Source organism: Notamacropus eugenii, chromosome 2 (genome assembly GCF_028372415.1).
Source record: "Notamacropus eugenii isolate mMacEug1 chromosome 2, mMacEug1.pri_v2, whole genome shotgun sequence".
In the NCBI taxonomy this organism is placed as follows: domain Eukaryota; kingdom Metazoa; phylum Chordata; class Mammalia; order Diprotodontia; family Macropodidae; genus Notamacropus; species Notamacropus eugenii.
Genome location: NC_092873.1, coordinates 238,720,512 through 238,740,945, shown reverse-complemented (window position 1 = coordinate 238,740,945; position 20,434 = coordinate 238,720,512). Strand labels below are relative to the sequence as shown.

The following is a 20,434-nucleotide window of genomic DNA, read 5'->3' as shown; positions in this document are numbered from 1 at the left end:
GTCTATTCATTTCAAATGTACAACAAAATTATGTAAATTTCATTGCCCCCATTTTTTCCTCCCTAGAGAGAACTGCCATTAGATACAAATAGGAATGCATACATGCAAAATTCTTCTATACATAATTATATTTATCAGTTCTTTCTCTGGATGCAGATAGCATCTTTCTTCACATGTCCATTTTAGTTAATCTGGGTGTTTATAACAGGCAAACTAACTTATTTGCTCAGAACCATTTTTAAAATAATATGGCTGTAACTGTATACAATGTTCCTTGGTTCTGCTCATTTCTTCATTATTTCATGCAAGTGTTTCCACGTTTTTCTAAAATCATTGAGCTCATCATTTCATATGCCACAGTAGTGTTTCATCACAAATACACAGCTATTTGTTCAGCCATTCCCCAATTAATGGGCATCCCTGCAATTTCCAGTTTTTTGCCACCACCAAGAGAGCTGCTAAAAACATTCTTTAACATATAGGCTCTTCTTCCTTTTCTCTAATCATCTTTAAAAATAGACCAAGTAGTGGTGCTGCTGGATCAAGGGACATAGAGAGTTTAATAATTCTTTGGAGATAATTCCAGATTGCTCTCCCAAATGGCTGAATCACTTCACAATTCCACCAATAATGAATTAGTGTCCCAATTCTACCATATCCTTTCCAACATTTGTCACTTTCCCCTTCTATCATTTCAGCCAATCTGGTAGGTATAAAATGATATCTTAAGGTTATTTTAACCTGCATTTCTCTAATCAATAATGATTAGTTTTATGTTTTAATAGGGCATGTCTTTTTTTTCCTTACTAGTTTCAGGGTCCTGAAACTAGTGACTATCTAGGTACAATAACCTCTTGAAGAAGCACATCTGTAAGAAGAGAAACTAAAAAAGGTTTAGCTCGAAATATAGCTCATTAATTGTGTGGATTTTTGTTGTATTTAAGAATTCAAGGAGCTTATAATATATCTAATACACACAGGACTTTTCCCAGGGACTCGCACACCACATGGAAATACAGTAGAGAAGACTCCCTAGAAAACCAGATACTCAAGAGAAGATTTCCCAAGAAACCTCTACCACAAAAAGTATTTTACTTGGTTCTTTTGTCTCTCTCCTTAGAATCTACTTTATAACCAGCCACAGCATAAGGGCCAGTGGAATGCCAGCTCAGAAAAGTGAACTCTCCCTTCTTTTACATGCAAAGGGGGAGGAAGGCTATTATACTCTTTAAAGATTTTGTTGAAGACTTGGTGCCTTCATATTCATGCGTTGTCACTCTGATTGTTGAAATGATTATTTGTAAGTTCCCTAAGGGCAGGAATTAAATTCACAATATCATGTACATTAAATGTTGTATGCTTTACTGTGAGGTAATAAGGGGGTCAAAATGTGCCAATCATTGAGTGCAATCAATTGAGTCCTTCTAGGAAAAGGAGTATGGTATGATCCAAGCCATTGCCCAAGAGAATAAACTAAAGAGCAAGTTGAAAGAAGAGAAGAGAAAGGAAGGGAAAGGAGAAAGAGAAGCAAAGAGAGTGAATTAGTGATGTGGCCTCAAAAGTGTCAATGGCAAACCAATGAGTAGCTTACCTAGGATCAATCATGAATCGTTCAAAGAAGGAGGGAAGGAATAAGAATATATATATATATATATATATATATATATATATATATATATATATATATATATATATATATATATTTGTGTGTATATATATATATTTGTGTGTGTATATATATACATACATACATATATATATATATATATATAAATATCATTTGTAAATGTCATTTGCTTCTCATAGCACCACTGCAATGTAGGTGCATGCTGTTATTATTCCCAATTTACAACTGCAGCAAACAAAGGTTAAAGTAACTTACTCCAGGTCATATGATAATTGTCTGAGAACAGATAGAACTCAGGCCTTCTTGACTCCAAGCCCATGACTTGATCTACTATGCCAACTACCTAAATCTGGCCACAATATAATGTTAATGATGAAAATGATTAAAAAAAATTCTTAGCCAAGGTAAGGACTTTACCAGTTGGTCAGTCGATCAATAATCATTTGTTAAATACCTTCTATGTGCCAAGCATTGTGTTCAGTGCTAGAGAAAAGGGCAAAGAAAAAAAAAGGTAAAAGGTAATCCCTGCTCTCAAAGAGCTCACGTTCTGAGGGGAGGTATATGGTAACCACTAGATACAAAGAATATATAGATAGGATAAATGGGAGATATTCAATAGAGGGAAGACACTAGATTTAAGGAGAGAGGGGGAAATCAGGACAGGCTTCCTGTAGGAGGTGGGACTTTATTTGAGACCTGATTTGGCACAAGAGTAGCTAGAAAGAAGGCAGAGTGTTACAACAATGCTGCTACAATAACCACCTTGACCTTGTCTTTCATTGGGAGTCTAAGTCACAAAGACTGCGCAAGTCTAAGGTAGATAGGAGCTTTACAAGGGAACCCCAATAACTGCGTAATCCTATAAGTCTGAAAACCTTTATGGATTCTTGGGGAAGGGTTAGGTTCTCTGATGAAGGGAGAGAACAGAGTTTTTATGGGCTTGGATGAGAATCTTTTGTGTTACCTGTCAGGGAAATAAAGTATTTTATGTTTTGATGTTTTGTTAGTCTGAGAACTTATATGGGAGCCGAGGGCACTTTTCATTTAGTGGAAAGACCTAGATACAAACCAAATTCTTATATTCTCATAGTGGAAATTTGGATGAGAGCAAAATGAAACAACTCTGATGTTCTCTGGGGAAACTCCAGGTGGGGATATGAGCCCCACAGAGTACTTATTGAAAGGCACATTTTTCCACCTAGGTACCCCAAGCCACAACAATAACAGTGGTCGGAGATGGTTAGAGTGAGTTCAGAGCTGCAGTTCTGAGTTATTGGCTTCATTTGGGTATTTAATGAAAGTAAATATCCTTGTTTTTTTTTCTTCTTCTCCTCCTTCTTCTTTTCTTCTATTTCTCCTCTTCCTCTTCCTCCTCCTCCTTCCTTTGCTGTTGCTACTGCTGTTTTATATTCCAATACAACACCATATTAGTAATTTCTAAGGCTTTACATTGTCTCCCAATCCCCAAAACTACTGATGTGTCAAATATGCTTTTCACTATTCCATAGTCTTTCAGTATTTATTCATAAATGCCTAAATGTGTTTACTAGCTTTGCAGGACATAATTCTTTCTGTTGTTACTATTTTCCTTATTAATTTATCTGCTTGTGTTCCAGGTCTTTGAGTTTTTTTTCTTGAGATCTTCAGTAACTTCAGTTTTCCCCTTATTTTCTCCCATTGCTCACTGCCTGACCTTTCCCTCTGATAGTGGTTTCTCTGGGGACTGGGTCTCAAAATGTTTCTTCCTATGCTGGGCCATTCACCATTCACCAGCCTAGGTCTATGCCTCAATTAAATTTTGGGTTGATGAAACTGGTTCCAACTGGATGTTCTTTTCCCCAGGCTCAATGGAGTACCCCATGACTTTGCCTTCCTCTCTGCTCCCACCCCAACCCCAAAACAACATGCAATATTCTATTCCAGTATCCTGCCTTATTCTTTCTGTTCCTTAATTCATTAGTCCCACACTAGCAGGTCAGAAAATGGCTTCACTGGTACTACCTGATTGATTTCTGTCATTTGGATCTCTGAGGCTCTGGAAGGAGAGTTGGCATGAGGATGGGGTGATGTGCTCTATTCTAAGCCCAGACACATGTCTTGCCCTTTTCCCTGTTCCTAACTGCTCTGCAGAGCTCTTTTGAAACATGGTTTCTCTTCCACTCCCAGGTCCCCAGCAAGCTTCTGACCCTGGAGCACTGCCATGAATGATGCTGGCTGGCTGTTGGGGCCCAGTAGGCTTCCACACTGTCACAGCACCGGCTGTCAGGATTGGAGAGAGGAGAGGAGGGCTAATGTGTGGGGCTAGGTTTTCTTATGAGCTCACATATTGGATCTTTGGGTTGGCTAAGTGTTACATGCAGTGTGGGAAGTAGGAAAGAGGTGCTGAGTGAGCTCAGTGTAGAGGTCAATATGTAGTTTTGTTTTGTTTTAAATCTTTTGGATTCCTGAGTGTCCTAAATCATGTAGACAGGGAAGCTAGGTGGCGCAGTGGATGAAGTGCCAGGGTTAGAGTCAGGAAGATTTATCTTCTTTAGTTCAAATCTGACCTCAAGCATCTACAAGCTGTGTGGCACTGGGCAAGTCACTTAACCCTATTTGCTTCAGTTTCCTCTTCTGTAAAATGAGCTAGAGAAGGCAATGACAAAGTACTCCGATATCTTTGCCAAAAAAACAAACAAAGAAACAAAACTCCAAAAGAGTCATAAAGAGTCAGACAGAGTAGAAAAATGACTGGAGACAACAACAAAAATCATGTAGATACCTGAAGTTACTTTATCTTTGGCGCGCTAATTGGGAGACCCTAGGCAAATTACTTCAACTGCAGTTTTCTCAAGTATAAAATGGAAGGAGGGGGCTGGAGTAAAAGAGTCTCTAAGAAGTTCCTTTTATCTCTTAAAAGTCTATGAATGCAGTTGGAAGAAAGTCTTTACAGTGGATGTCAGTATAAACTGACATAGGTTATTGGGTGCAGTAGGAGATTCCCAGAGATCTTGGGTTGAACTTTGGACAAGATGTCAAGGATCTATGATTTAGTTTGTTGGGGATATATGGTCTTCATCAACTGTGTATCACAACTCATTTATAATATATGGTCTTCAAGAAATTGCCTAATTTTGATGGAGGTTAAATGTCTTGCTCTTGGTCATACCATCTAATGAATGTTAAAGGTGAGATTTAAATTAATTCTTCCTGGTTGCAAATACAACACTCTATTCATTATTCTCTGTTGGTGGCAGTTAGGTGATGTAGTGAATCAAGCACTGGGTCTGGAATCAGAAAGACCTGAGTTCAAATTCAGCTTCAGCTTAAAGTTTTGTGAGGCACTTTATATATTATCTCATTTGATCCTTACAACAATAGTTTGAAGTATGATCTGTTATTATGATACCTATCTTACAGATGAGGAAACTGAGGCTGAAAGAGGTTTAGAGATTTCTTCAGAGTCCCACAACTTTTAAGTATCTGAGGCTGGATTTGAACTCAGGTCTTCTTTACTAGAGGTAAAAAACCCTATATGCTGTGCCACCTTGCTCCCCACTAAAGCTCTAGCACCAACAGTGGGTCTCATGCAGGCACATACTATTAAATCAGCATTCTCTCCCCAAAGCAGGAATTCATAATGCAAAGTACAGCATAATTGACTGCAAGCCCACGATGCATGTGAATTAATTCATTTGTTTAAAAGTAACCAGTTATATTTATTTTAAACCTTACTTATCCTGAGGATGCTGGTGGGTGGGATCACCTCTCTTTCCCTAAGCTGACCAATATGAGGATGTAAACATAGCTCAGCTATTTAAAAAAAAAAAAACAACCTCCCCCCCCCAAAAGAAACCCCAAACCAACCCAAATTCTTCTCTTGGAGGGTTAAACATAATTTTGCTTTACTTTTGGTCGTCATTTAGAAAATCTTTTGAAAGATATTGTGAATCTGAATGTGATTTAATTCATGGAGTTATTCATGGAGGAAAAACATCTTTATCTGAAGGATTATCTTTTTCTTTTTTATTCTTTATTGTTCTAGATTTTGGATTATTTCTTTTGTTTCTAGGGGGCTTTTTTCTTACCTTGGGTTAAGTTATAGAAAATCAAGCAGATCCTTTCTCTTCCAAGTTCTGTCCTCGTCTAATCTAATAACTTTCCTGACCCTGAGATTCTTGAACTTGTCTTGGACCCCAGGTATAATATGCTATACTGTGGCAGTCCATTTTCATTGCCTTCTTTTTATTCTAAACCTAATTCTCCCAGCCAGAATCAAAGTCATGGGATGTGGCATAGATAAAAGATGAAGTTTAAATTGGCTTCTGAGAGATAGTTTTTAGACTAAGTTGAGAAAAGATGATCTTCTAAAATCGTACTGCTTTTCAGTGTAAATTTCAATAGCAATTTTGCAAGCACTTTACAGTGGGGAGGGGAAAGTATTTCTTTTCTTTTTTTTTTGGTTAATGCCTCCAAACTTCCTCCAGACAATATGGTTTGTGTCCCTTTATCCATCTCTGTAGTCGTGGTTGTTCAGTTCTTACATTACTGGAGTAGAGCTGAATCTCTTACAAATGACAAATCACTCCTTTTTGAGAGGAGATAAGATGCAGTTTATGCCCTTTGCCTCTCCCTCCATGTTTTCTGCCAGTCTCTCCCTTTTACAAAGCTTCCAGCTAATTGTTGTAAGGACCCATGGCATGGGTTAGGAATAGACAAGGTAGAGTCTGAAAATGTTGGCAAACAAGTTGGCAGTCTGTACCTCACAGATCAGTGCATGTGCCAACAAAGGCAACTGTTTCATCCACCTTTCACTTAATAACCCGCTGCTGCAGAAAGACAGGATCTGTGACTTTCAGCAGGAGGCTTTTTTAGACCCAGCACTGAATAAAGAATCTGTATTATTTAGATCTTGGTGGTTCTAATGCATTTGCTGAAAAATGAGGCTGTAGAGATACCCAATGAGTTGCAATGCATTCAGGAAGTTCTGTGAATGGTCATCTGAGGATAATAATCAGGTCTACTGGATAAGAATAAAATGCTGGACAGCCACGGTTCCTCTACCTCGCTGTGCTGAGAATAGAGAATGAAAAAAAAATCAATTCCGTAAGAAGAGAATTCAAAACATCAGTTCCATTAGTAAATGTTGCTGCAGCATACAAACTAAACAAATCAACTTTTGGCATCTTCTGTCTAACCATACAGGTGGTGGGGTATGGTAGAGAGAGTACTGTTCTTACAGGTAGAAAGACCTAGGTTCAGATCCTGCATTTTGCACTTTCTACTTGCCATATCGTCCTGGGCAAGTAACTCAGACTTTATGTACAGAAAACTTCCTAGGATTTAGGATCATAGACTTAAAACTGGGAGAAACCTTAAAAGTCAAATTGCCCAACCCCCTCATTTAAAGCACAGTCCATAGTCCATAGAATGTAAGTGACTTGCTTTCCATCACACAATCAATTTATGAACATTTATTAAACACCTGCTGTGGTCTAGTTATTGGGCTAAGTGCTGGAAATGCAAAGACAAAAGTAAAATATTTCTAATCTTTAAGGGTCTTGGGAGGGACTACTGCAGTGCACTGCACTGCTCTACTAAATCATTTCTGAGTTATTCATCTCTCTCAATGGAGTGAGTTCCATTCTAGGAATTCCCCATCCTGATGAGATCTCAGATCATTGCTAATCCCACTATGGAGGAAAATCACGGCCACCTATGAACTGTTCAGTAACACTGTTGGATATAGAATACTGGTTTTGATGGATCCACAGAATTTACATGTTGGAAGGGACATTAGCAACTATTTTAGTCCAGGGTTTTTAACTTGGGGTCTGTGAACTTGTTTTAAAAACCATTTTGATAATGATATTTGTAAATAGTAAGTAAAATAGGATATTTTGCTGTTTTTGTTTTACTAAAATGCCTTTGATCAGATAACGTGATTAAGGAGAGTCTTTCCCACCCACAGTGGGAAGCTTGATTAGGGGAGTTGTTTTGTAGGGGGGTCCCAAGTACCTTTTGTTTTTTCTTTTGAGGTACTGAGTCAGAGGGTTATACACTCTGGCTCTAAAAAGTGTATAAATACTCTGAGTGTGAGGTTTCACTTGGGGTTTACTGACTGGAAGTGTTTCTTAGGCCAGAGAAAGGTCCCCTCTCCCCCCAGGCTAAAACCTAGAAGATGACGCTTCCCTCTCTGGTAGCTGTGTATATATGTAATGGTCTGACATTGTGAAAGTATGTCTGTTGACTTTTGGTTTCTCTGTATTTTCTCTGAAATTTTGATTTTCTCTGATACCTGTGCTTGATTAAAATGATTGTTAACCCCTGGAAAGCTGCCTTCTTTTTATGAATGCAGATCTAAGAACCTGTTGTAGTAGGCTCCCCTGTGTATGTTGGGGTGCTTATTGTTACAGGATTTCAACATAAATCAACTTCCTTTGGAACCTTACTTATTTTATTTTATGCATTTAAAAGCATTCTTCTGAGAAGACATCCATAGACTTCTCCATGACACACAAAAACAGTTAAGAAACCCAGCTGTAGTTTACCTCATGCTCTAAATGAATTCCTACCATAACATACCCCAAAAGTGGACCCCCTAAAAACCTCCAACAAGGGGTAATTGACCAAGTAGTCTACTTATTGTTGTATTCTTAAGCATATTCAGATTTGATCTGGCTGTTTTTTAAAGTGTTAGGTTACAGTGAGATAATGGTATACATCAACCTAAAACAAAAACTATATTTCTAAGTTTTTGTTGTTATTGCTAACAGCTTCTAGTGGAAGCAAACACTGCTTCTTCATAAATCATATTCTGTGATCTGAACATCTAAACAAATGTTTCTTTTCTGCTATCATAAATTCCAATTCTGTCTCTAGAATCCTTGGGAACTCTTCTGAGTACCAAACAGCCGCATCAGCTTTATGGGAAATGAGTTTGCTCCTGGGCTGGTATCTCTCAGTGAAGGGCATGCTAAGCATGACAAGGCTAAGAATGTCATCACTTTTGCAAGCAGTGCAAAAGGGGCAGCTAGGTGGTGCAGTGGATAGAGCACCAGTGCAAGAGTCAGGAGGACCTGAGTTCAAATCTCACCTCAGACATTTGACACTCACCAGCTGTGTGACCTTGGGCAAGTCACTTAACCTCAATTCCCTCATCCTAGGTCATCTCCAGTCATCCTGATGAATATCTGGTCACTGGATTCCGATGGCTCTGGAGGAGAAGTGAGGCTGGTGACCTGCACAGCCCTCCCTCACTCAAAACAAAGTCAAGTGCAAGTCATGTCATTATTTCTCTGATGGCATGGTCTTCTTCAGCAACAAAGGATGAACACACACACAAGCAGTGCAAAAATCCATCTGAAAGTACACCTGTATCCCTACATTCTTCCTGAATTCAGCACATGAGGTAGACCAAGGTTTTTAAAGTTTTGTAGCCATGAGAACTAACTTTAATTTTTAGCTTCCTGCTACTATTGTGTGGCTATGCTACCATCATCGAGCACATATTATTCCTCTCCACTCCTGCTAGGCTTCCTTTTCAGGTCTATAGGAGTTCCATACACAGAGCATTGGCAATGGCCTAGAAATGAATAAACTATTTCCTCTTAAAGAGTTTTTCTGTGCCTCTAATGGAAATTCATAAATTTCAATGTATGGTAAGTGCTTAATGAGTTGGGGGTTACAGTGAGGGAGTCTAAAAAATCTGGTAATGGCAGTGCTTTAAGTCACAAATGCATAAATAATCTATTATAATATTTTTTTCCTTTCAATGGATTGGTTTTTAAGATATGCAAATGATCTCTCAGGAGTGAGTCACTGTGGTTTTTGTTAGCTCTAACCAATATTCCTACATTTTATATTCCTAGGATCCTTTTGGAAAATGTACCCTACTCTTCAATCAGAAATGTGCTTGCAATTTTTTAACCATGAATACTCAATTGCAACTGTTTTATTCCACCCAGCATCTGTACACTGCTTGGCTCATTGTACCTAGGAGGATCACATGATAATTTTTCATAAAATCCCAGTCAGAGAGTATAATGTTATTTTACAAAGAAAATGCTGAGACAGTGTGGTACAATGGAAAGAGTCCTGGCTCTAGAATCAGAGGACTTGGGTTCAAATACCACCTGTGACCTGTAATGTCTGAGTGACCTTGACCAAGTCACTAACCTCCATAGAGTCATTTCCTGTTCTGTAAAATTAAGGGATTGGATTAGATGGTCTCTTTCAGCCCTGGAAATATGGTCCTATTATTCTCAAATGATTACATAACAACTGATTCAGTGACTGGATTAGAATTCATGACCTTCTGATTTCTGGAATAATCTGAATTGATTGTTCCATCAAATTTCAAGTCTTATTGGGAAGGAAGAGGAGGAAGAGTCTATCACAAGGGGCAAAGGATACGTCCTCATCTCTTTACTGTGCTTTCTGATATCACCTTCTCCCTAATGCTTAAAATGTATATCTGATTTTAGTACAAAATGGAGGATCACAGATTTTAGAGAAAGATGGGATCATAGAAATGAGCTGATCCAACACTTTCATTTTAAAGATGAGGAAAATGAAGTTAAGTGATTTGCCTAAGGTCAGAATTGTGATTCTAACCTAGTCCTTCAAACATCATATCTATTGTTATTTCTTCTACCTCTTGTTATCAGACAATTTCCACTTTTCATTCTCTTTGGACTCTGGAATTACAGACTTCTTGAAACCGTTTTGCAGGTTGTCTGTTTCCACATCATCAAGCTGTGGTAATGGGTATATTTCAAATGCTAATGTTCTCTTTTATAGACCAGGAAAAGCTAGACCTGATCATCTATCAATGATCTGTCAAACATCATCTATGATTTCATCAAGAGATCACAAGAGTAGGATATCAGGGAGTGGGAAACATTAAGGAGAGGGAAAAACAGATTTCCTATCATGTGTAATACTATCCTAATGGCACAGTGGATAGAATGCTGGGCCTGAACTCTGGAAGACCTGAGTTCAAATCTGGCATCAGTTACTTACTAGTTGTATTATCTTAGACAAGTCCCTTAACTCTTGTATGCCTCAGTTTCATCATCTGTAAAATGAGGATGATAATAACACCTATTTCCTTCAGCTGTTGTGAGGATCAGAAGATTGCCATTTTTAAAGTGATTTGAAAACATTAAAGTAATTTATGAATACTAGTTATTATTAACATGGGTTTATCCACATTCCTAATGGATATGCTATTTGTGGCATTATTCAGGATATCAACAAAAATAATAAACTCTGCTGGACCCAATGGAAAGTCAATATTCAAGTAACATACTGTATTAGCAAACACCCCAGCACACCCACGATGGCCTGCTAGCACAGGTTCTTTGATCTGTTTTATAAAGACAGCTTTAAAGAAGTCAACAATCCTTTCTAATTTAACATACATGTTGTTCAGTATTTCAGGGGAAAAGTTAACACTCTGAACCTGGAGAAAATACAAGCAGAGAAATTAGCATAAAGATCAACAGATAGGGCTCCAACTGTCTGACAAAGTAATACAACTACCTACTTACACCACTGGAGGGAGAAATACCAATAATACCTGAGTAGTGGGGTGGGGGGAAGCTCTTTGATTTCAGGGAATCAAAGGGTCCTTCTCATAAATGAAACCCCCAAAGCAAAATACCAGTCTCCCAGAATATATAACAAAGACTCAGCCCCTGATTGGCTCAGCACCAGAAGGCATCACAACCTAAGTGACTCAGCACAGCTGTGAATTATCAGGGTTCACAGGAGATCAATCCTTCTGATGCTCACAATTTAACCTGAGCCTGAGAAACTGAACTCTAAAAAAGAAACAACAAAAATCCCACTTTGCTTAGGCTTACACATTCATAAAAGTGTTAGCAATTCAGAGGGTTATTTTAGTAATAAATCTAATCAGAAAGACTGAAAGTCACAGGTACTTTTAGCATAAATACTTTACTCTCTGTGCAAAATGTTAATTATAATTTTTGGAAGAGTAAATCACCAAAGTTGCTCTATCCTTTCTTTCACGTTTTTACTTCCCATTTCTATCCTTCATCTGGAGGACTCTATAAAACTTTATACTAAGGTTAGAATAATGGGAGGATCATGCCCAGATCATGGAAAAACAATCATCCTTCTTTACTTTGTACCATTTAGGCCTCCTTTTGGAGTATTGTTTTTGGTTCTGGGAACCACATTCTAAAAGGGCATTGATGGATAGTATGAGGAAGAAGATGACCCGTATGATAGGAAGTATGGATACTTGCCATATAAGCAACACTTAACAGAGAGAGTTTATCTTAGAGAAGAAAAGACTAGGGGGAGTCATGATAGTTGCCTTTGTATATTTGAAGGACTGTTATGTAGAAGAATTAAATGCATCTTTTATTTACTACTCCAAAGGGGGGGGGGAACAACACGATACCAATTAGTAGACCCACAGGCAGATATTTATAGGCTTAACATAACAATTTGAGCCAATCAAAATGGCATGAGGTCATGAGCTCCCTATCCCTGGAAATATTCAGGATGAAAATGGATGACCAGATGTTTAAGAGATGTAGCAATGGGAATTCCTGTGCCATTTAAATTTTTCTAGGGAAAGGTCACCAAGTCAGAAGTCAGAAGATATGGGTTCAAATACCTTCTCTGTTATTTATATGAGACTTCAGACAATCAAGATGTATTTATTAAATACCTGCTCTGTGCCAGACATTATACTAACTTCTCTGGATACAAAGACAAAAAATGCAACATTACTGTTTCAAGGGACTTCGTTCTGGGATAGACATGATTTAAACCCTCTAGGGATCAGTTTCTTTGCTTGTAAAATGATGGGTTTGAAAAAGATTTCTAAGGTCCTTTCTAGTTCTAAATTCTGCAAATTAAGGTTGGAGTAAATAATCTCAAGTGGCCTTTGAACTCCAAATTCTCTGCCTCTCTAAGAGGAAATTAGCTTATCATTCAACAACTTTATTGTCCTTCTCCCTCTAGTAGATTTTGAAACTGAAAAACAGCCATTTGGTTAGTGGTCGATCAAACACAGCTGTTGGAGGTGTGATGTCACAAAAAGACAGCAGTATCAAGTAAAGAAAGAATAATTAGCCAATAATGATTGAGACATAGGGCATTTCCTGGGGGACTGACAACCAGCTGGGAGGAGTTAATGGACCAAGCTGTGCTACAGGTCATTAACTACAACACTCATTATTCCCCAGGAAATGTCCTATGCTGAAATTATCACTTGAATTTGAATATGTATATTTAAAAGGAATCACTTGACGCTTCTCACACTTGATGGAAGTGAAGGAAAGAATCTGAGATACCTTTAGAAAAAGAAAATATTTTCTTCAACTTCTTAGAGCAAGGTGTGAGAGTGTAAACAGACATAAGTATGCTGGTGTTTACACATCTCATCTCAGTCTCTGAGAGGGAGGTTTTTATTTGGACTCATTCCCTTTCTCTTTCACTGGCTCTTCTTCCTCACCCCATAAAGCAGATGTTCAGCAAGATTTTCTCATTGGCTCTTTATTTTGTCTATACTGTCTCCCCTGGTGATCAATTCAGTTCAAGAAACAGCACCTACAATGTGGAAATTCATCTATCATTATTAGCTTAGATTAAGAGCTGGTTAAAGACCAGCTAGTTCAAACTCCTCACTTTCCTATAGTGGAAAATAAAGTACTAAGCAATTTGCTCAAGCTTAGACAGTGTAAATTTCATAGGTGGGATTAGAACCCTGGTTCATCTTCCTCCAAAGTCCATGTTCTTTTCACTGTTATAGCACACTACCTCATCTCAGGGGCTTCAGTGATCACCCAAATATAGATGACTCCCTAATCTCTATCACCACCTCTGGCATCACTTTTGTGCTAACAACTCCACATTCTCAACTCTCCATAGAATATTTTAAGATGAATGCACTATTAGCACTAGGGCAGCTAGGTGGTACAGTAGATATAGTGCCAGCCTTGGAGCCAGGAGGATCTGAGTTCAAATTCAGACATTTCCTAGCTGCGTGACCATGGACAAGCCACTTAATCCTGTTTGTCTCAGTTTCCTCATCTGTAAAATAAGCTAGAGAAAGAAATGGCAAACTACAAGAAAACCTCTAATGGCGTCATGAATAGTCAGTTAAATGTGACTGAAAAATGACTAAACCACAACAACACTACTGGTACCTCAAATTCAATATATCCCTTCAGAGCTTTTCATTGCCATAAATATTATTTATTCTTAGAAGCATAGTCAGTGATAGAAGAGACTTTAGAAGCCATACAACCCAGCCATCTTATTTTACATATGAGGAAACAGAAACCTAGGGAAGTTAAATGACTTGTCTGAGGTTGTTATGCAGGTATTAAATGGCAGATACGATATTTGAACCTACGTTCTTTGACTCCAAATATTTCTGTCAGTGGTATCAATTATTAATATTCCCAATCTCCAAGCAATCTTTGACATTTCCTTATCCATCCCTATCCATTTATTCAATAAATTATCAAATTGTATTGCTTTGGTCTCCATTACAGCTTTTGAATCCATTCCCTTTTAATTTTTACTGAGACTAATCTGTAGGGGTCCTCATCACCACCCTCTCAAGCTCTTTCTTCTCCAATTTATCCTTCCTACCAGATTATTTTTCCTGTAATGAAGACAGACACATGACAATAGAAGAGATGATATTTAAATTGAACTCTGAGATTTAATCATCAATTTTTACACTTGGAGGAAGTGACAGTGTGTGTGTGTGTGTGTATGCACACACACATGGGGGAGACATGGAAAGATAGGCTTATATGAGGTCTGATCACCAAGGGAAGAGGATTGCCTTGGGGTGACCCAAGGTTTCTAAGCTTCTCAAAGGGAAGGAGAACATCTTGAGAATTGGTTGATGTCAAAGTTGAAGGGATTGGGCTTTCCAGAGCAGAAATCACAATGCAGGATGCTACCGTTGATATCTACAAAATTTTCTGCCTTTGGACAATGTTCCAATTGTCCTGTTGTAGTTATGGTTCTGTGGAGTAGTGTGAGATAAGGTTAGAAAGAGAGGTTAATTCCTTGACATTTTATTTACATTTTCCACATTTTTTTCTTCCAGCATCCAGCTTCTAATTTCAGCGTTCCCTTATTAAGATACACCTTTCTCCCTTATCATCTTCTTTTTTCCTATTTCAAAAGTCAGGGTGAAGTATTAACTGTGAGAAACAGAGAGAACTGTATCAGTGGCACACAGTCATTAGGCATAGAGAGTGTGCAGACAGTCCTCAAGGAAAATCACTTTATTAATTTCCCAATACAGAAAATGTGAAGAACTATGGAGCATAGCAGAAAGCTTGAAATGTCATAGGCAAATGTAAGCAACACATCAGAGTCTATGTTATTCCAGTCTCCAATCACTTGATCATGTACAAAAACTCTGCATGTTATCATAGGAAGCAAGAATATAACAATATTGTATTGTTTTATAGGCACAGGGGGCCTGAGTAATTACATTTTTTTTCTCTCAGCTGTCAAAGATATTCTTCTCATATAACATTGATCCATAATAGCTGCCTAAAAGACTGTGGGTTGACAGTTCTATTGATAGACTAGAGCAACACGCCTCAGTCTGTCAAGTCTTACATTTACATCTTGGGTTCTCGTCTGTTTTCCTTTCTTCTCCAGGAGATCAATTTTTTAGCAGTTAAATCAGCAACCAACAAGGTTTTTTAAGCACCAGCACATTTGTTTCTAAAGAAAGCTGGCCAGAGCAAAGGTAATTAGAAGTGACCTCGCCTAGCTGTTATTCTGGACTCCCTCATTACACAAATGGGTGCATGGTTATTACTTTAAGGAGAAAACCACTGCACCTGACATAGTCGAGATTCATTCATTCCCTATAACATGCTACTCAGTCCTTTTGTTGGATACCTAGAAGATAGGGACTCTGAAATGGTTGGAATTAGCCAGGATTTAGTTCCATTTTCAGGACATTTAAGGAACCAATGTGATCAATTACATTTTTAGCCTGTGTTGGAGTGGGATGAAGGCAAGACATTAAAGGAGTCCAAATAAAGTGGGCTTTGCTAGGATAGAAAAGAGCTCAAGTGTAATTACCTTCAGAGTACTCACTCACTGAGTCTCTTGAACTGTGAGTCAGGTCAAATGAGTTGAATAAACCCCTGATGATTTGTCAATAGTACTGCCTTTCCAGAAAGAACTATATCTATGGTTGCATATCAATCAATCAAGAAATCAGCAATATTTATTAAATACCTGTTAAGGACCAGAAGCTATATTAGTCACTGGGGATACAAACAATAACAAAATAATCCCTTTCCTCAAGGAGTATGCATTTTGGAGGGGAAGGGGCAGGAAAGGGAGAGACAGACAATGTGTACAATATAAGTACACACAAAATCCATACCTAGTAATATCTAGGGTCAGAGGGAGACATCAGCAAATGGGAAATTAAGAAAGGTACCATGTCAAAGGTGCTGCCTGAGCTGAGTTTTGAAGAAAGCTGGAAATTCTATCTGCTAGATGAAGAGGAGCAAGTGCATTCCAGACACAGGGGAAACAGTCTGTACAAAGACATGGGGATAGGAGATGAAATATTGCTTATGAAGAGAAGCAAGGAGGCCATTTTTGTTGGAATGTAAAACACATGGAGGGAATAATATATAATAAACCTGGAAAAGTGGGTTGTATCTCTCAATAAAGATGATAGACTGAAATTGATGAACCTGAGGTTCAAAATGAGTTGTATTTTTTCAGAGATGGATGTTGTAGCAATGTGTTTTGCTTGATGGTTCTTATTTAAGAGAAGGTTCTTTGTGAAGGGGGGCAGTGAATCAGTAGGAAATAAGAGATACAGAAAAGAGGAAGGAGAATCAATAAAATACACAGAAGCAAAAAAAAGGGGACACAGAAACAAGAGGGCAGTTTTGTTATTACCTTATTAAATTTAACATACTTGAAAAACTGTATGTACATAAGAGAAACTTATAGTTTCATGTGTAATCTTCTCTTTTGTGGTTGTTCTTTGTGTATTTGTTGATGATCAGTTTATAACAAAAAAGATGTCAAAAAAGGCAAATATTTGTTTTGTTTCTCTCTAAATTCAATTTTATTTTATTTTTGGCTTCAGATTACTTTCCTCTCCTCCATTACAACCCATTGAGAAGGCAAGAAAAATAGAATCCCTTACAAACATGTATAGTCATGAAAAACAAACTTCTGTTTTACCCATGTTCCAAAAAACGAAAACAAGAAAAAAGAGAAGAAAACACACTTCAATCTGTATTCTTAAACCTATCAGATATCTTCCTACCTCTTCTCCTTTCTAAGGCTGTTCATGTCATTCTGGGACAACTTTATTTTATTTCAAATTTATTGTTTATTCTAAATAGTTTTAGTATTTTTAATTTTGAGTTCCAAAATCCTCTCCCTCCTTAGGGCCCCTTCCCACCCTTTGAAAAAACAAATAATATGATATCAATGATTATTCAAAATATATTTACATCTTAGCCATGTTGCAAAAAAAGCAAGAAAAATAAAAGAAAAAAAATTAACCTTTCAGTCTGCACTCCAATAGATCTCTCTCTCTGGAGGTGGATAGCATTTTTTCATCATGAGTCTTTTGGAATTATCATGGATCTTTGTGTTGATAAGAGTAGCTAAGTCTTATAGTTGATTGTCATTAAAATATTGCTGTTACTATGTACAATGATATCCTGGTTCTACTCACTTTTTTCTGCGTCAATTTTTATAGGTCTCCTCAGTTTTTCTAAAACCATCACTTTTATCATTTTCTATAGAGCATAATAGTACATCATCACAATCATACACCACAACTTGTTCAGCCATTCCCCAATTAATGAACATTCCCTCATTTTCCAAATCTTTGCACTAAAAGAAGAGATTCTGTAAATATTTTTGCATGTATAAGTCCTTTTCCATTTTCTTTGATCTCTTTGACTTAGTAGTGTTATTGCTAGGTCAAAGGTTACATACATTTTTATAGCCCTTTGGGCATAGTTCCAAATTGTTCTCCAGAATGGTTGGACAGCTCCACCACTAGTGGAAGGGTGTTCTTATTTTTCCACATCCCCTCTAGCATTTGTCCTTTTCCTTTTTTGTCACATAAGTGTGAGGTGATACCTCAGAGTTGTTTTAATTTGCATTTTTGTATGACTAAATAGAGCTTTTATTTCTTTTCTTGAAAACTTCATATCCTTTGACCGTTCATCAATTAGGGAATGCTTCTTATTTTTATAAATTTGACTCAGTTTCCTATGTATATTTGAGAAATGAGACTTTTATCAAAGAAACTTGCTTTGAAAATTCTTTCTCAGTTTCCTGCTTTCCTTCTAATTTTGACTGCATTGGTTTTGTTTGTGTAAAATCTTTTAAATATAATATAATGAAAATTATCCATTATACTTCCTGTGATCCCCTCTATCTCTTATTTGGTCATGAACTCTTTTCCTATCCATAAATCTGACAGACAAATTTTTCCATGCTCCCCTAATTTGCTGATATCACTTTTCATGTTTAAGTCATGTGTGTTTATTTTATATCCTGAAATTTTGCTAGTTGTTGTTTCAAGTAGTTTTTAAGTTGATTCTCTAGGATTCTCTAAGTATCCTATCATATCTTGTGAAAAAATGATTGTTTTGTTTCCTCGTTGCCTAATCTTATACTTTCTTTTTCTAGTTTGATTGCTTTAGCTAGCATTTTTAATACAACATTGAATAATAGTGATGATAATGGCCATTCTTGCTTCACTTCTGATCTTACTGCTTCCAAAACTCTTCTAGGTTACCCCTGTTACAGATTATGTTTGTTGTTGTTTTAGACACTATTTACTATTTTGAGAAAAGCTCTTATGCTTTCTAGTATTTTGAAAAGGAATGGTTTTGTATTTTGTGGAAAGTATTTTCTGCATCTGTTGAGATTATCATATGATTTTTGTTGTTTTTCTTATTTTTAGTGTGAATTATACTTATGGTTTTTCTAATATTGAACCAGCTCTGCATTCTTGGTATAAATCCCACCTGGACATACGGTATGATCTTTGTGATATGATTCTATAATCTCCTTGCTAGTGCTTTATTTAAAATTTTTGCACAATGTTCATTAGGAAATCTGGGCTATTGTTTTCTTTGTGCTTTTCTTGGTTTAGGTATCAAAACCATATTTGTGTCATAGAAGAAATTTAGTAGAACTGCTTCTATACTTATTTTCTTTAGTAAATAGTTTATGTAGTATTGGATTTGGAATCAGTCATTCTTTGAATGTTTGAGGGAATTCACTACTTTAATTTTTTGCTGTTTGCTCATTTTTCTAGCCCATGACATGATTTTGACTTTTATTTTAAAATTGAACTTTGCTAACCTGGTGTGAGGAGGTATTGTCTCAAACTTTAGGTTTTTTCATGCTGCTGTGTTCAGAGCTAGTTTTGGGGGATCTGCATGTTTGGGGTGCTTTCAAGGTGGTGTGATCCAGGAAAAAATGTGATCACTGCTCTTCTGATTGACATTTTTGGTTTTTACCTAGGGAGGGCCTCTGCTTCTCTACAGCCTCAATTGTTAGAGCTCTTCTTGGTCCTAGAACTTTGACCAGATTCCCTGGTCCTCCACAGTGGTAAGTGTTAGCGCTCCTGTCTGTTCTGGTACTGTGACCCAGAAGTGTATATAGGCAATAAAGTTGCCAAACAGTGCAAGTTCCTGCACTCATTTCTAGCATGAGGTACCCTGTAATTTCTTTATGAATAGCTATATGACCCCTTCCTGTCACTAAGCTGAGAGTTCCTAAAGCTACGGCTTCTTCCACAGTCCCAGTCACCTCTAAAACCCAAAGTTGGTGTTGCCACTGATATCATAGGCCTTTCCTACTGACCTCCTAAGTTGTTGGGCTAGAAAAATATGTAAGGTCAACTTTTTGTTGGGCTATATCACTCCAGAATTTGATTTGGGATTATTTTGAAGTTGTTTGGATGGAAATGCTGGATGAAGTAGTCTGGGTTGCTGCCTCTACTCCACCATCTTGACTCTGCTTCCTCCCTTTCACATGCCTCCCCCCAGCCAGTCAACTCTCTCTCTGGATGTAGATGGCAGGTTTCATCATGAATCATTTGGAATTATGTTTTGTCATTGTGTTGATCAAAGTTATTAAGTCTTTCAAAGATGATTGTCTTCATAATATTGTTATTTCTGTATTAATGATTCTCCTGGTTCTGTTCACTTCACTTTGCATCAGTTTGTGCAAGTCTTTCCAGGTTTTTTCTAAAATTATTCCCTTTATCACTTCTTCTAGCCCAATAATATTCAATCACATTAATATATTGTTTATCCTCTAATTGATGGGTATCCCCTCACTTTCTAATTTTTGCTGCTACAAAAAAGTGCCTATAAATATTTTTGTACCTGTGTTATGTATGGGTCCTTTTCCTCTTCCTTTGTTCTTTTTGGAGGTATAGATCTAGTATTAGTAAGTATCTCTGAGTCAAAAAGTATATTTAGGTGAATAGCTGTTTGGGCATAGTTTCAAATTGCTTTCCAGAGTGATTGGACTAGTTTACAGTCCCATTACTGGTGTATGTATTTTCAGATATCCCCTCCAGCTTTTGTCTTTTTCCCTTTTTGTCATCTTAGCCAATCAATCTGATGGGTGTGATATGGAACCTCAGTTAATTTGCATTTCTCTAATAATTAGTTATTTAGAGCATTTTTTTAAAAGTGTGGCTACTGATAGCTTTATCAGTATTATTATTTTTTTTATTTCTCTGAAAACTGCCTCTTCATGTCCTTTGACCATTTATCAGTTGGGAAT

General features: G+C 37.3%; 1 long non-coding RNA gene across 2 annotated transcripts in view; it reads left to right on the top strand.

The window, feature by feature from the left end:
- Positions 1 to 20,005, top strand: part of LOC140527030 (uncharacterized) — a 115,585-nt gene extending 95,580 nt beyond the window's left edge. For both annotated transcript variants that reach the window (XR_011974650.1, XR_011974649.1), the window contains exon 3: positions 19,160 to 20,005. This is a non-coding gene — a long non-coding RNA (uncharacterized lncRNA). The remainder of the gene's footprint in view (positions 1 to 19,159) is intronic.
- The last annotated feature ends 429 nt before the right edge of the window (positions 20,006 to 20,434 follow it).